Source organism: Leuciscus leuciscus, assembly GCF_965113295.1.
Source record: "Leuciscus leuciscus genome assembly, chromosome: 14".
NCBI lineage: Eukaryota > Metazoa > Chordata > Actinopteri > Cypriniformes > Leuciscidae > Leuciscus > Leuciscus leuciscus.
The window spans coordinates 9685692-9703406 of record NC_138738.1 but is presented as its reverse complement, the minus strand read 5'-3'; the positions used below and the strand labels follow the sequence as shown (position 1 = coordinate 9703406).

Below are 17715 nucleotides of genomic sequence, written 5' to 3'. Positions count from 1 at the left end.
ACAAACAATCCACAGTCAGACTCAGAGACAAGCCTACTGAGGCTTCATAACACACAGTGACTGAGACACATACATACTTCAGTGATAAACAGTGCACACACTCATAAACAAAAGAATGTGACCACAAATAAGTGCAGACTCGTATACGCACACATATTTACGCAAATTGTACACAATGGCCGCCCCAGCCGTGCCAGTCCCTTCTCGTAAACAAACGTTGTGGTTTCTCTGTGCTTTTTACAAGCTTATGTCTTTTGTGATCAACTTTTTACAGACACTTATGTAAGGCCAATCAAAAGACAATGTTTTGGTAGTCATAGCGATTAAAAGTAAAAACTCAAAGCTGTCTATTTTTGGCCCCTTTCTGGGAAGGTAAGGGTTACGTTGAGCTGTTTCTGTATGTAGCCTGCGAGTGAAAGTGTGTATGTTAAGGGTGTAGTTTCCGCCAGACGCAACCCTTCTCCACCCGACATATTCCATAAAGGAAAAATTTATAAAAACACTCACTGAGCCATCCGCAATATAAGAGGCTAACAGCCAAACTCTACAGCAAATTATAGAGGAAATTCAAAGGTCTTCATGGACAAAATGGAATAAAAGGTTTTCCACGGCATCACTTTCTGTTCCAAATCTGTTAAGATTACATTCAAAATGTCAGATATTTATGGAAGCCCGCTTCCACTTTTCTCTCAATTACGAGTTTATATCTGGCTTATAAACTCGCAATTGCGAGAAAAAAGTAAGAATTGTGAGATAAAAAGTTGCAATGGCCTTTTTTTTTATTTTTACTCTGTGGTGGAAACAAACTTCCATATATTAATTTTGTAGCAATCCAAAAGAATATTTTTCATTCTCCTCCTGCTGTTTGTGCATGAGTTTAGGGTCTTGCATTACACATATTGGTGTTGACTTGAGTTCATCCTTAAGGGTCATTCTGGCAGGAAATTGGACAAATCAAAGAGGAACATGCACACACAGCTGTCATATCTGGCAGGAGTTTATAGAGAAGTTTATATGTCACTACATGTTTGAAAGATTTAAATCTTCTTAAACATAAAGAATGCACTAGAAATACAAGGATTTGATGCAAATAGGCTCTTAAATAATAAGTGAAAAATAGCTATATGACACTTGAACTGGATATAGCTAAAATTGCTCATTTCAAGAGGTATACAGAATCTCAAAATGATGCAAACAAAGACCATTGAGAGCAATTCAGTTAAACAATTCAGTTAAGTGGTAGCTCCATTGTTAAAATCTACTAAGAAATATAGGCCAATCAATATAGACTACATGCATCTATAAAAAAGAGAGAAGGGCAAGAAAGGCTGTTCTTTGATGAATAGGTATAGAATGCTAAAAAGAACAGCATTTTCTTGAAATAGAAATCGTCATTTTGCGATTTCAATCACCACAGTTACAGGCAGCCACACCCCTTCGTCTTTTTCGATTAGGGAAAAAATTCCAGGGGTTCACCTCTTTCGGCCATCCTACACACACAGGTGACAGACTGCTCGTGCTCGAACCAACCGGAGGGGAAGGGGTCGTGTTACTCTCTACGCTGCACACAACCTGAGGGATTCCTGCACTTTCTGTCTTTGACGAGACCAAGCGGAAACCTTCCGGTCTCTCTCTTGAATCCAACACGAAAGTGACTTCAACTGCAATTCTTTAAATTGGCCGCTAGAGACAGGCTCCAAAAGAAAGTCAATCCCATAGACCCCCCATGTTAAAATGCCCAACTTTAAAGCATAAAAAAATATGTTACAGCCGGTGCAAAAAGTGGTTTTAGTCTATACAGCTAAATTTGCCCTTCATGACAACTGTGAGTGGGTGAATTATTTTATAACTCATCCGTTTAAATTATATTAAGCCTGAAAGTTCTGCATAATTAAGGATTATGGATTGCCCCTGCTGTCACTTCTAGCCGTTTGTCTGCTGTCTTTTATCCGTCACGTCACCTCAGCTAATCCCGCCTTTTTGCCCATTTTCGGTTATCTGGGAGTGACGCGGCTCCGGCTCCGCCCACTTTGGGCTTCAAAAATGCTCTTCAGAAACCTACGGGTGACGTCACGGACACTACGTCCATTGTTTTAAACAGTCTATGGACGAGACATACAACTTTTTCAAATCGCGGTATACCTTGAAACCGGTAACCGGCCCATGCCTACTGAAGACTGGAGTAATAATGCAGCAAACAAATTTTAATATAGCCTATTAAAATTGAAAACAGTTCTTTTAATAATAATAGTTCACAATATGACTGTTTTACTGTATTTTTGATTAAATAAATGCAGCCTTGGGAAGAGTAAGAGACTTCTTTAAAAAACATTTAAAAAAATATATATTTTCAAACTGTTGATGGGTAGCCTACTGTACGCACACTAACACTAACCATAAAGGCTAGCAATAGCAAACATAACCCTCTTGCAGTACCACAGCTCCTAGGATATGTATATGGGCAATATGGCAAAAAATCCAAGCTGTTGATTAAAAGGCATTAGTGTAAAGAGCCTCTAACCATGACTGACAAAGTTGAGACCAGTGCTGCTCAAGAGTTCCCTCACGGAGCAGAGCAACCATTGATGTCAAGCACTGATTGGATGCTGAAAGGCAGAGTCAAGGGTTTAAGTTCATTCTGGGAATTCAGAGAGCCTGTGGCATTGGTAAGAGCAAACATGGGGGTTAGAAACAGGACATCCTCAGTCTTACATCGATCTTACACCCCCTTCAACCTTAATGTAAAACTCCAGGCTGAAAACACTTCAAATTCCACCAAAAAATAAGACGTTTTTAATATTTTTTCATAATAGTCTAACATATGTAATAACAAGGCATTTTTTATTCAAATATGTCTGTATATTTGGCCGCTAAGCTGTACAACCAATTTCTCATATGGTTCCATCAGTTCTTTTTCACATAATTAAAAAAAAAAAATACTAAAATAAAATACTAATAAATATTAAAAAAATGATTGTACATTACCCTTAAATATATGTTTTAGATGTATAACTTTGATATTTGAAAAAATATATATTCATTTTCAAATTCAATTATCCCTATAACACCCCTATAGTTCAAATATACTTACATTGAAAAACCGAGAAATAGCCTATTTTATTGTTTGCGTAAATGTGACGCAAACTCTCCTGTTATATAATTTGTTGATTAATGAGTAGATTATAAATTTAGCTCAGCTGAATACACTGAGGAATACGATGTTGAAAGTCATTCCCAATGGAAGTCTTGGGTAATTATCTGGGTGCATCTGACAAAAGTATCTGGTTAAACCTCTCAGGTATGTGTGAGAGAGAGCAAGAACAAAAACAAAAACAAACACACACACATCTAATGCACATACAACACATAGGCTACATAAAATGCTCAAAATGCAGGCTAAATATAAAATGCAAGTACAAACACATACACAACATAAGGTTCATACACAAGAGCTTCTCTACGAAAGAAAAAAGAATTCCCTGTATTCACAAACACACAGAGCAACCAAGGTTCACATGCTGCCTGCACCTTTAAAAGCAAACACAGCTGTAGCTTTTGAAAGCATATTTTAGGCCGAAACTCAAAAGAAAGCACATTGTGAGCTAAAACAAAGACTTTTACATCAATGTGGGGGAAAAACATCAAATGACAAGTCTAATTTCCACATGTTGTGTTTAAAAGGCAAAAACATCTGGGAGAACTATGCCCTGTGAGTTAGTGATGAGTTGCGCTTTGGTCTGCGAGTCATGCATTTTACATACAAACGTTACACGTTATTGCCACAGAAACTGAGATGCAATTACAGCTTCAACTCGTCTTAGAATGATGACCTCACACATTGGCAATTGTCCAGTGTCATGTGCATAAACTCAAGCTCTCTGTGACATAGGATCCTATTCATTTTAATGGCATTGACGCTTGATGGCACCCTGCTAGTAATTAAATGCCTATTGTATTTCCAAAACAAACAGGACAATTGGATGTTGTGTTATATGACGTCAGTAGTCAAGTAGTCCTTCAAATGACAGCAATTACATAGGCTGGGCCAGAAGGTGTTCATTTAATTCACAGTTGAATTAAAAAATTGCATTCTTACAATCATAATAAAAAGTAATAATCTTTACTCACTAGCCATGCGTATACAAATTTGGGTGTTATCAGCTTTGTAAAAATACCATCATATGTCAATAATGATAATATTATGTAGCGTTGCACAATATTAAGGAAAAATGTGATATGCATTAACTCGTTAAAAAATTCAATATTCGATATGCAATACGCGGTATGGATCCACTTGTCCGTACGACACTTCTGTCGCGCCGCACTCCACTTTATTCCTATGGGTGACGTCAAGCGACTTTAACGCGCCAGCAAAGCATCCCGGCAAGGCACCAAAAGGCTGACCAATGCCCATCTTTATGATTTGCGGGCTCGTTAAAGTCGTTTGACATCACCCATTGTGGAGTGCGTCGCGACAGAAGTGTCGCACGGACAAGTGGATCCTGTGCGCACGAATACTTCACTTATTGCATTTAATAACATTAAGAATGTCATATGTAACAGTCACGTGTCCAGTCTACTCTCTGCTGTCCGCGTCAACCTAAAACTTGGACTTTTTGTAATCTTTCAGAGTATTAAAATCGTGCAGTTATCGCAAGCCATTACGATATGTACATTTGCGGTATTTCGATATATATTGAGCAGCCCTAATATTATGTCAAAGAAGTCCTTCAGCAAAAGAAAGTCTACACCTACAAATCTTGGGACTACATGAGGTTGAATAAATGATACATTTATAAAATAGGGATTTTTTTAAATGAACTATTCGGATGACGTGATGCTCTTCATCTAAGTGGCACGGTTTCGCTGAGCTCCCGCGACCGTCGCGCTATTTTCATTTTATTCACATCGAACTGCGTGGCTGTTTCACTTAAACTCCGGGAATTTTATTCCTAACCATGTCGGGAACCGGTCCCGCCGCCTCCCAGCAAGAAACTAGACGGGGTCGCACGACAACGAAAGGCCAATCGGCCGCTAATCAAAGCAGTAAAGATGGCGGTTCCTCGGCCGAACAGTCCAGCCTAGCACAGGCTGTAACTGAAAATTTAAGTGCGTTTCTGGACGAGAAATTTGCTCGTTTTGAGTCGACGTTAGACTCAATTGCAACCCGTTTAGAGGACAACACGAAGCGCATCACGGAGGCGGAGAGTCGTGTTTCCCAGACTGAAGACAAAGTGGCGGAACTTCACAATAAGGTAGCGGCGCTGGAAAAAACAGTGCAGTCCCTTTCGGAGAGAGCAGAAGACGCCGAAAATCGCAGCCGGCGTGATAATATTCGCATCATAGGCTTGAAAGAAGGCGCGGAGGGTCGCAGACCTGTTGAATTTTTCCAGACTTGGCTGCCTAAGATGCTGGGAATTGAAACTAAAAATGCCGCTGTTAAAATTGACCGGGCGCATAGAACACTTGGCCCGCTCAAACCAAACCGCACACGTCCTGTGTTGATCAAGCTTCATAACTACTCGGACAAGACTAAAATACTGGCAGCTGCTAAGAAGAAGGATCATCTCGCATATGAAGGCAGTGACATTTATTTTACACAGGATCTGTCAGTCAAGGTCAGGGAGGCGAGACGGGCATACAACGAAGTCTGCGGGCAGCTTATTCAAAGAGGAGTTTCGTGATGCGCTACCCTGCTAACCTCTGTTTCAACTTTAACGGATCAGACTACTCCTTCAGCTGTGCAGAGGATGCCCGGGCGTTTTTGAGCGGGTTGGACTAACATTATACTGCTTACACGAACAGATGGGAGGAGCGCAGTGTCCCTTTTTTACACATTAGGTAAATATGTGGACAGATAGGTACTTTAAAGACACGGTTCATTTAAAGACTTTATTGCTGATTCTTTACCTGTTCTGCGCTGAATTCGTTTTGAGTGACTTATGGTGCACTTAAAGACCTTTATTTTTATTTTTATTTTACTGGAATTCTTATTGTTCTATAACGAGCGATGTTATTATTTTTTTCCATTTGAGGTGTCTGGCCTAGGGCTCGTATTTTATTACCGCGTAGTTATTGTTATGCAAGATTTTGCGCGATGGAAGTGGGGGGGTTAGATAGAGTTATACTCCGTCTTTCGGTGTGATGTGGCTACTTTTTTTCACGTTCTCTACACATTTGCATTTAAGTTTGGCTGTGGGGGCGGGAGGTGTTTATCAAACTGCGTTTGTACTCGTTTCTGGTAAAGGAGTGGGGTGGTTATGGTTTGGTTTTGTGTGTTTTTTTGTTCTTTATTTTGACCATTCTCTGTGTTGTTCCAACAACCCAAGACCCTTTCACACTTGGATTTCTGTATTATTAAGACAACTTAAATATATTGGTATAATCTGATTATGAGTGATCTTAAATTTATTAGCCTTAATGTAAAAGGTATTAACCATGTTGTTAAAAGGCAAAAACTTCTTTCTTTTTTTCAGAAGGAGAAATGTCAGATTGCATTGTTGCAAGAAACCCACCTCTCTGATACAGAGCATATGAAGCTGCGTAGAAACTGGGTTGGCCAAGTTTTTTTTTCTTCGTATAAGTCCAATAGTAGGGGAGTTGCAATTCTTCTTCATAAAAATCTTTCCTTTACATTTGAAAAATCAGTTGCAGATAATGAAGGTCGCTATGTACTCCTTTCAGGTTTCTTATATGGGGAGCATGTTCTGATTGGCTGCATTTATGCTCCTACGGTATATGAGCCTAATTTTTTTTCTAAGTTATTAGCTGACATTTCTTCATTTTCATGCTCTCGCATACTCTTGGGAGGGGATTTTAACTGCGTTCTAGACCCATCCATAGATCAGTCCCCTTCAAGAGGTATCAGACAAAGGAAAAGTCTTAGGCTTTTGGAATTCTGCAAGGATCTGGAACTGTTTGATGTTTGGAGGGTATCTCATATGAGGGAGAAAGATTATACTTTCTACTCTCAGCCCCATCAAACATTTTCACGTATCGATCTATTTTTAGTATCCCAGGAGTTATTGGATAGAACAGTGGATAGCTCTATTGGGATTAGGACTTTGTCTGACCACTCTCCCATTACAATAATAGTCTGTCCTCCCTATAGAGACCCATGTAGTAGACAGTGGCGACTTAACCCTTCATTACTGAGCTGTCCTAAATTTATGCATTTTCTCAAACAACAATGGAAAATCTTTATTGAAATCAACAAAGCTCCTGAGATCACTCCGTCAGTCTTATGGGAGTCAGCAAAAGCCTATTTGCGAGGTGTAATTATAGGTTACACCTCAGCCAAAAAGAAAGCAGCAATGAAAAACATAGTAGAACTTGAAAAGAAAATTAAGTCTTTGGAGAGAGATTTTAAATTGTTACCATCCAGAGGTGTGTCCCAACAACTTAACGCAGCCCGTTTGGCTTTAGATCAACTACTAACCAAGAAGGTTGAATCTTCTCTTTTTTTTGCCAGACACAGACTTTATGAGTCAGGGAATAAACCTGGCCGTCTTCTTGCACGGCTGGCTAGGGGGAGGATAGAGACTAATGTAATCTCATCCTTAAAGGATACCTCCGGGGCTCATAGGTTTGAAAATAAATACATTAATAAAATTATGAAAGAATATTATCAAAATCTTTACTCATCAGAATGCCATTCGACAGAGCAAAGGATGAACCTTTTTCTTGATAACATCAGATTACCCTCTCTTACAGTGGAAGAGCAAGCAGAACTCTGTAGGCCAATTACAGAGGAGGAGGTTCTTTTTTCCATAAACGCTCTAAGAGGAGGGAAGGCCCCTGGGCCAGATGGTTTTTGCCCAGAATTCTATAAAAAAATGGGAAAAGAAATAGTAGGATCACTTACTGAAATGTTTACTGATTCATTGAAAAATGGTCACCTTCCACCCACTTTAAATTTGGCAAATATTTCTTTAATTCTTAAAAAGAATAAACCACCTGATTCATGTAGCTCCTATAGACCTATTAGCTTAATTGGGGTTGATGCTAAGATACTCTCTAAACTGCTGGCCAGAAGACTTGAGGTGGTTCTTCCTAACCTTATAAACCCAGATCAGACGGGCTTTATACAGAAACGTTTTTCTATCACAAATATAAGGAGACTCTTGAATGTTATACAGTATACCAACCAGCAGAATTGTGAGGCGATCTCTGTATCTTTAGATGCAGAGAAAGCTTTTGACAGGGTTGAGTGGGGCTACCTGTTTGAGGCTTTGCAGAGATTTGGTATAGAGGGTGAATTTCTAAAATGGATTCAAACTATTTACCATTCCCCTATGTCTTGTGTTATTACTAATGGTCTACGGTCAGATTCTTTTCCGCTTGCTAGGGGCACCAGACAGGGCTGTCCGTTGAGCCCTCTTTTGTTTGCGCTGGCTCTAGAACCTTTAGCAGAGGCTATTAGACAGAATAGGGATATAAAGGGTATATCGATGAGGGGTGCTGAGCACAAAATTGCACTATATGCAGATGATATCTTGTTGTTTCTATCCTCACCTGAATTGTCGATACCAGCAACATTATCATTATTTGATGAATTTAGCGCAATCTCAGGGTACAAAATTAACTTTAACAAATCGGAAGCATTACCGCTAGGTAATTTTGATACTAAATCATTAATTAATTTCCCCTTTAAATGGTCAACATCTGGATTTGTTTATCTTGGGATTAATGTGTCAACTGATTTAAATAAATTATGGAAACTTAATTATGCTCCAATTATTCATACTGTAAAAAGAGACTTAAACCGTTGGCAAGCTCTCCCTCTTTCACTGCTTGGTAGGATAAGTTTAATCAAGATGAATATCCTCCCTCGACTATTGTACCCTCTTCAGATGTTACCCTTATGGTTAAGCAGGAAAGTCTCTGCTCAGCTGGAAAGTGCTTTTTCTAGATTTATATGGAATGGTAAAAAGCCTAGACAAAAGTTTAAATCTCTGCAGATGCCAGTGGAGTTGGGTGGATTAGCTATGCCAAACATTCTATATTATAATTGGGCTTGCCATGCTAGACTTATTTGGGAGTGGTTTAGGTCTTACTATGATCTGTGTCCTACTGTGGATTCCTGGGCCTGCACTCCGCTCTCTGTCTGGAGCCTGTTTGCCTGTCCCCATAAGTATGATGAGACTGTGAGAAAGAATCCAATACTCTATAGTTCTATTAAAGTTTGGCGACAGATCTCTAGGTTCTTTGGGAGAGGCAGAACTATATTCATGCTGAATCCAATATATTCGAATCAGGATTTTGCTCCTGGAATAGGTTCACCTCTCTTTAAAACATGGCAGATGAAGGGGATTCGTGTGCTAGGAGACCTGTTTCAGGATGGCTCGCTAATGTCTTATCAACAAGTACAACAAAAGTTTGATCTCCCAAATCAACATCACTTTGGATATCTGCAAATTCGGCACTATGCTATTTCAAAGCAAAAACAGGTGCCAGATCCATTAGCACCTAGCAGTTTGGAGAGTTTCCTTATCAACACAACTAATGCTGCTCATTTTATTTCTAGATTTTATTCTTTTTTATATTCTAATGTCTCTGGACTTTTAAACACTGTGGCTCGAAAGTGGGAGGAAGATCTATGTAATGTTTATATAGACGATGACTGGCAGGAGGCTCTGAAAAGTGTTAGAAACACTTTTACTTGTAACCGGCTTAGAGAGACTCAGTATAAGATCTTGCATAGGTTGCATATAACGCCAGTTTTAATGAATAAAATTGATCCCTCTATGCCATCTCTTTGTATTAAGTGCCATACAGAACTAGGAACATACTTTCATTGTTTTTGGAGGTGCAAGTTCATTTCAAGATTCTGGAACTTTATTGCATACGAAATTAGCACTATTCTTAAGATAAAATTGAAACTGGATCCTGGTCTCTTTCTTTTGGGGCTCCCTTCTAAAAGGCAGGCAATGTCGTTGTCACTTAATGCAAAAGGTTATAGATTGCTAGATAAACTGCTACTTGTGGCAAGGAAATGCATCCTTATTAAATGGATAAAAAGTACTCCCCCCTCTGTCACACAGTGGTATAAGGAGATTTTTGCAGTTTTACCACACGAGAGGCTGGCAGCTGTACTTAGGGGTAATATACAGAGCTTTCAGAATGTATGGTCTCCTTTTATAGATCACTTGCCTCCAGATATGAGAAAAATGGTTTTGTGTGTTAATTAGGGCTTTTGGGTTGTCAGATCCCTCCTCCTGGAGGTGGGCTCAATAATAAATAAAGAATGGTCTTGGTTCCTTTGTTTTAACATATTTTTTTTTTCTTTTTTTTTTTTCTTTGTTGTTGTTGTTGTTCTAAATGACATGTCTTCATTATAGGGTTATATTACTGAACATATCTAGGGTAATATATACAGGAAATATCTTTTGTTTGTGTGCTTTTACAGAAGTTGTGACTGTTTAATTTAGTGGCTAGTTAGTCACCAACATTTATACTTATAGATGGTATTATGTTTTTAATTTTTATTTTATCATCCTTTTACTCTCCAAATGTATATTTACTCATTTTGGATTTGCTTATTTATTTGATATTATTGTTTATTGTTTAAAAATTCATGTCACAATGGCCTAAAGAATTGTTGTTAACCTATTGTATTTCTGGAAAGCACATTGTACACTCATCCTGCTAATATTGAATAAACATGTCAAAAAAAAAAAAAAAAAAAAAAAAAAAAAAAAAAAAAATGAACTATTCCTTAATGCATCTTTAAGATTCAGAGAATTCTTGTTGGCTAAAATTTTTCCTGTCTTTTTCTCTTTGTTTCAAGCTTTATCTATCTCCTTTTGCAGTGCCAAGACAAACTCCCATGGTTACATTCATACACTGATTTGTATTAATGAGCTAATTTCCACTAGGAACCCAGAGGAGGGCGGCACAGAACTGCCATCCTCATCACCCTGTGCGCTCCCCCAGCATAGCAATAATGTGACTTCAATTACCAAATGCAATATGAGCATATTTAATTGGCTGAAAGGGGAAGGCATTTTATGCATCCAGAGGGCACACACACTCAGAAATGATGGGTATGCAGCTGTTCCAAAGTACACGCGTGCACATCAACAGCTGATGGCCCCAAAAGTGTGCATGACTGTGCTTTGAGAAGTGCAGTGTCTGCATTACACTTTCATTACTGGGATGCCACTGTACAGAGCCAACACCAAACGGCTGTTTGACCAGCCCATGACTGACTGACTGAGGTCTCTGTTGGGTTACAGATGGTTTGACAGGTGGATTGTTGGAAGGGAAATCAATAATATTCTGAATTGAAATAAAGAAGGTTTTGATATCAGACCAACTGTTTCGCAATCTGTAAAAATAATAATGCTTTTCATAACACAGAGAGATCAAAATCAGAGCAGGCTGCTCTAATAAATTCAGCTCTGTTGTATTTTAATTTAAAATGCCTTGGGAAAAAACATAGGGCTCTGAAATGGAATTTAACCCTTCGTATTTGGCATATAACTCATCCCACGTTGTTTGTGCTGAGCATAAAATGATACCTCAAAATGTTAAATCTTCCATAAACAATCAAACATATGATTTTCACTTGGTGGGTGTTAAAACGGTGGATGTTAAAAAAAGGTGATAGTAAAACATGTTAAAAAATTTCTGTTTCAAATAAATGACCGTTCTATTCATCAAACAATTCTGAAAAAGTATCACAGTGTCTACAAAAATATTAAGCAGCTGTTTTCAATATTGATAATAATAAGAAATGTTTATTGAGTACCAAATCAGCATATTATAATGATTTCTGAAGGATCATGTGACTCTGAAGACTGGAGTAATGATGCTGAAAATTCAGCTTTGCCATCACAGGAATAAATTACATTTTAAAATATATTAAAATAGAAAACAGTTATTTGAAATTGTAATAATATTTTATAATATTACTGTTTTTACAGTATTTTTTAACAGTAGTACTATCTGATGAATATTAGACTCTTTTGACTTGGGCTAGCGAGCAACCAAGAAACCACCCAGAACACCCTAACTACATAACACTAAAATCTATTCAGAACACTTTAGCAACAACATAGCAACACCCAAGTAACCACCCACATCACCTAGCACCACTTACTTTTTCTTCAGAATATGTAAAAATCTTTTAGTCTTTGCTATATTTATATATCTTTATGAAGATTAAAAAAATATAAGTGTATGCCTTCATGAATATTTAAGCCTCTGGGCATTTAGATTACAGTAAGTCTTTGCTTTATGTGTCGTGATGGGGTTTTAGTAGTTCGTTGTCACAGAGAGCCCATTGAAGTGTCTGTTTGATTGGGATTTGGGGCTGACATAGGCCATAGCACACAGAGCTGGGTTATGTTGAAACCTCTGAACCATGACGAAAAGGATGGGTGTGAGTGTGTGTGTGCGCATAACACAGATGCCACGGAGCAGACGGGGGAGGTGGTCACTGCTGCTTCTGCCCAGCGCGTACTGTCTGTCTGCCCCCTCTAATAAGGTCCCCACGGGATTGTGGGTGCAGGGACTTTGCAGAACGGTAGATTGAGAACGTGGGGCCACTGGGTTTCAATATCATTTGCAAGAGATGAAAACCATGAATGGATTCTCTTAGTTTCACTGTAGGGGGGGTAGACAATGACAGAGAAGATAATCTGAGAGAGAGCAAGAAAGAGCTGTGAAGAGATAAAGACGAAGACAGAATAAACCATTTTTAAGCTATCACAGTACTACTGAGCAAGTAATATATGACTTTTGATGCTCAAATAGTGAATATTTTGTGTCAACTATTATTTATAATGATCTATATTAATCTCTACATTTATGTTAACTGATTCAAACACTATATGAAAATTGCTTATCGTATAAAATTCAACAAATTGTTTTTAAAATCAAGCACTAAAATGTATAAATAAACTGAGTAGTCCCAACAATATGCAAGCTTATTAACATTATTCACAGCATAAAACACATTGTGACTAGCATAGCTTGCATAGTTGTACCTTGATTTGTTCATGGTTTTTGTTGATGAAGTAATGACAAGCAACTTTGCCATCTATATACCTTTTTGGCTACCTTTTTTCAAATGACAAAAATACTATATAGATTTAGAATGGATGCACAGACTTTGATGTCAACCCAAAAAGTAACGGGAAGCATTTTTGACTCCCTAATAAAAATTCTAGGACTGGATAAAACACAACATTTCTGTGATTACGATTGTCTGGAAGTAAATAATTAATGTAATGCAGTCTCAATTATTCTCTTCCTGAGGCTACGATTTTGTTTTTCCCCACTTCATGTGGCTAGTGTGTTAGTGCTATTAATCACAAAGACCTGTATGATTTAGGCTATTTATTATTTCTGAATCAATTCACATCCCTAAAAATTATAATAACATTTTTATTTGATTATATGGTTAGTTGCATTTTTTTATTTTAAATTTAGCATTTTCTGTCATGACTCACCAGTTAAGAAGCACTGACTTAGCGTATTGCATTTTCCCTCATATGCGTCACATAACTTATTGACAATTTCTTATAAAATGATGCACACACTCACAGTCACACTATATCCAGAAAACATTCAGAAGTCCATAGCTGAATGAACCCTCACCCTGATATGTTTATATATGCGCATTTTTGTGAATTTGTAATCTTATTGCTACTGAAGCATAAGAAGTGTTTAGCTTATTCCATCTCTCTTGGCTCTTGTCCTTATTAATATTTAATGTTCTCTCCCGCTTCACAACGCATCTCCAACTATATATTATGCAAACTACCACTGTTAACATTTCAAAACATTTGTACTGAACCTTATGTCCATGTCTCTTGTCATATCCTTCAAAATCAGTGTGACATTTCACCTTAATTTCAGCCATGCTAAAAGGACAATTTTCCTCCTTTCTGGCTTAAAAGATATTTGAAAATATTTGGAGATGGAAGAATCTGTTTTAATAAATACAGATGAGTTATGTATAACATTTTTATTGCAGCACAACAGGCTGGGTTCAAGCTAAGGCTACTGCTGTAAAAGGCCATGTGTAAGTGTTTTTTAGACAAGGAACCCAAACTCAGCCTCTCGTAAAATTGTTTATATCTCATTTAACACTAGAATTGGTATTGGAATTGACCAAACATGTGCAAAATGATCCTGTAGTAATTCACAGTCCTTGAACATGTGGTGGATGAGAACATTTTGAACATTTGTGTTCATTTAGGCTGTTCAGAATGGATTACTAAATAAATACTGTGAAGTAAACATTGCGTGAAATAATATGTGAAACTATGTATTATGCATACACATGCAACAATATGCACATTTGCATACTATGTATGTACAGAATACACTTTAAAAAAAAATAGAACAATAAGTATGATAAGATACTTTTCTGAACATTGCCTTAATTCTACTGAGTCCACGAACGGGAAACATAGGGATAGAACAATCAAATTACTTTAACTGTGATCTTTATCCTCTCTCATGCGGGTAAATGGCCCACAGACACATGCCATGTGTCAGAACAAATAAACAAGACAGGCACAGCGGGGTAAGCAAATGCATGAGCAAGTAATTCACAGACATGACAAGTTGGATCACAACATGCCACCTGCACTCTTTGCTCAGTCTTATCACAATGATCCAGTCATACAAGATCTTTTGCTTTGTTTAGATTAAAAAAATAAGCAATTCAGCAAAGTTGCCACCATTCTCTGAAAAAAAAAAAAGACAAAGACTTCATTGTAACTTTCTGATGATGTAAGAAATTACAACAGGCTTAGTCACAAAATCCTGTAAAGCTTTACTAACCCCTTTGGGGCAACAATTCATTCACCTCTTGCTGGTCATTGATGGCATGAGAAGGTCATCGTCTTTTGTCAAGACCTTATCAAGTCCTTTCCCCCACCCCAAGGCTAGTCATACCTGACCGGTCAGCTTACGGTGACAAAAGTCAGATCTCTCTTTCTTTGAGTCATCCATATTTCAGCGTTTGAAGGCTAAAGCTAAAGTATCAAGTTTCTATCTAAGCAGAGGTCATCTTCAGTAGCAGAGAAGTTAGAGCGTGTTCAAAGGACAGTTCTGAGAATGAATCATTTTTACATTGAATAGTTTTTAGTGTGTTGCTATGGTGTTTCTGGTTGTTGTTAGGTGGTTGCTAGGGTGTTAAAGGTAGTTACTAGCAAGTCTCTATAACAGGTGGAATGTTTTCATAGTCGATAATAAATAATAATAATACATTTATATTATATAGCGTCTTTCTGCAAACTCAAGGTCGCTTTACAATATTATAGCAAATAAACCCGACAGCAGACAAAAAAACAATACAGATACACTGAGCATATACAGTAACAACATGCATAACATGAATCAGATCATAAAGTTAGGGATCAGAGAAACAAGAAGCCATTTTCAATGATTTTGAAATCATGTAATGATGAGAAGATGCGAATGTGTTGGGGAATAGAATGAGTGTAGAGTGAGATCTGATGACAGAATTTTCATTTTTAAGTGAACTATTCTTTTAAAGGTATAGTGGAGGATTTTCCCGAATTTTAGAAAGGAACCGCCCTCTCCACTTTTTGAAAAAATGCACATGCGCAACACATGCTCCCGAGAGGGAACGCCTATTAAACGTGTGCATGAGAGAGCGTGACTTGTGCCAGGGCTAGCATCGCTAATCATAGCTACATTAACTTTTACTAGCAGTGATTTTAAATGGATTTCTCCAAATAGCATGCCAAACTTTACATGTCGAGTAGAAACTTTGCGACTGAGGCATGAGTGTGAAGCCCAACCAACGCCAGCGTGTGAAATATTCTCCCAAAAACACTCTGGTCTTGTTTCTTTCTTCAGAGGCCTTTCTCTTCTTGTCATACAATTCGTAGACACTTTCTCTTGCGACCCTCAGACATTTTGAAAAAACCCGGAGAGAACGGCGAGCTTCAATGAATGGCTGAAACCGTAGCTCACTACACATATACACCTGAAAGTGCGCATGCGCAGAAAGCGAAAACTACCTAGGGACGAGCACGTACGACGGCCTTACGTAAACATATCACCAGAATGATTGACAATTAGGAGGACCAATAGTCTTGATGATCCACCCGGAAAAAGAAAATCCTCCACTATACCTTTAAATAAATTGATACGAAATATTCACCTCGTGAAACAGTCACGTTTTCTCATGGGATCAGGCTGGAAAATCATAAGTGTTTAAAGTATCATCAATTTCTGTAGCATAAACAAATTACAACTGAAGTCCACTACAAGTTAGAGGATTGTTCAAATGGACAACTAATAATGCAACATCTGTTCCTGAAAAAAAATTCTTTAAGGCTGAATAATCATTAAAAAGCAAAGGGCATGTGGTGGATTTGATTTTCACTCATAGTAATAAGAAAAGCAATTCCTTTACCATCTGCTAGATGAAAAGGGCTCCTGACCTGTGTCCCATGTCCCGCCTGCAGTTCATTGTCACTGTGGCCTTAGGGCTGTATGTGTGCTACTAACCTAACCCAATATTTATGAAACATCATTCTGATAATGTTTACCATATTACAGGGTATTGCACTTACTCTAGCCATCCCCCTTGAAAAGAACAGTACACTATCCCTTGATAAAACACAGAAATGTTGAAGAATCAGCCGTGATTCCCTCCAGCACTACCACTTATGTGGAGCAGCACCATACAACTCTATTGATTTCCATCCAGACTGTAGGCCATGTCTATTTTTCAGCGAGGATGTTACCATACCAAGGTCTCTTGAGAGCGAGGAAACACACACACATACAACATAGCCTAGTGGTAGGCGAGACAGCAGCGGATGGCCCATTATCATGAGCTCTTCCTCTCTGTGTCTAGGTGGACTGATATTAATAGTCGCTCTCATTCGGGCATTGATGGAATGTAATTGAACATATGCCTGCCAGTGGAAAAGAGAAAATGAGTTATAACTATAGGGATCATTTTCGGTTTTCCCTGGAGAACAGTAGCAGGGCATCATGGAAGCAAAAGTTCAATTATTGGAACAGAACATCATCACATAATAAAACCATTTAGCTTTGTAGCAGTTCTTATCTTTTCTAAGAGCCTTTAATTGAAGGGGCAATATGGATAAATAGCAATTGGTTGATAGAAATTTAGACCTACATCCCGAGGACAGGTTTATGGACTGACAAACCTCTAGTTTTGAGCCCTTTGTTTTTCAGAGCTGCCACGGGACAATTTAAATACTCCAGTTAAGACAAAAGAATGGAAAAACAAGTACGAAACAGCTATTAAACACACGAAAACAATGACCCACTTAAATTTTGGGTACATTTTGAATATTTTACACTAATTTGACACAAATATTCTGATTTCCATATGACTCTTACTGAGAAAACTGGCACCCATTACTAGACACATCTGCAAACATTATCTAGTTTCATCTGTTCTACAAATGTACTTTGTACATTTCAACATCTCAGCCATCTGATGCCGTATTTGCCAGCATGCCTTTCTAAGGACATGGTGAAATTGGACTGACACCAGTGTCCTTAATGCAATAAGGGATCAATTATACGACATCAGGTCACACTTGCTCTGTAACTGAGTTGGTTTAATTGAATTGAACTGAATCCACATGCCCCTCTGAGGCATTGCCAGCACCATTAAATGCAGAGGCTTTGAATTGATTTGTACTTCCAAGCTTAAAGATAACTGCCAACCCACAGAGAGAACTG

At 38.1% G+C, this 17715-nt stretch overlaps 1 protein-coding gene across 4 annotated transcripts in view; it reads right to left on the bottom strand.

The window, feature by feature from the left end:
- Positions 1 to 17715, bottom strand: part of frmd4ba (FERM domain containing 4Ba) — a 58460-nt gene that overhangs the window by 38894 nt on the left and 1851 nt on the right. The window lies entirely within an intron of this gene.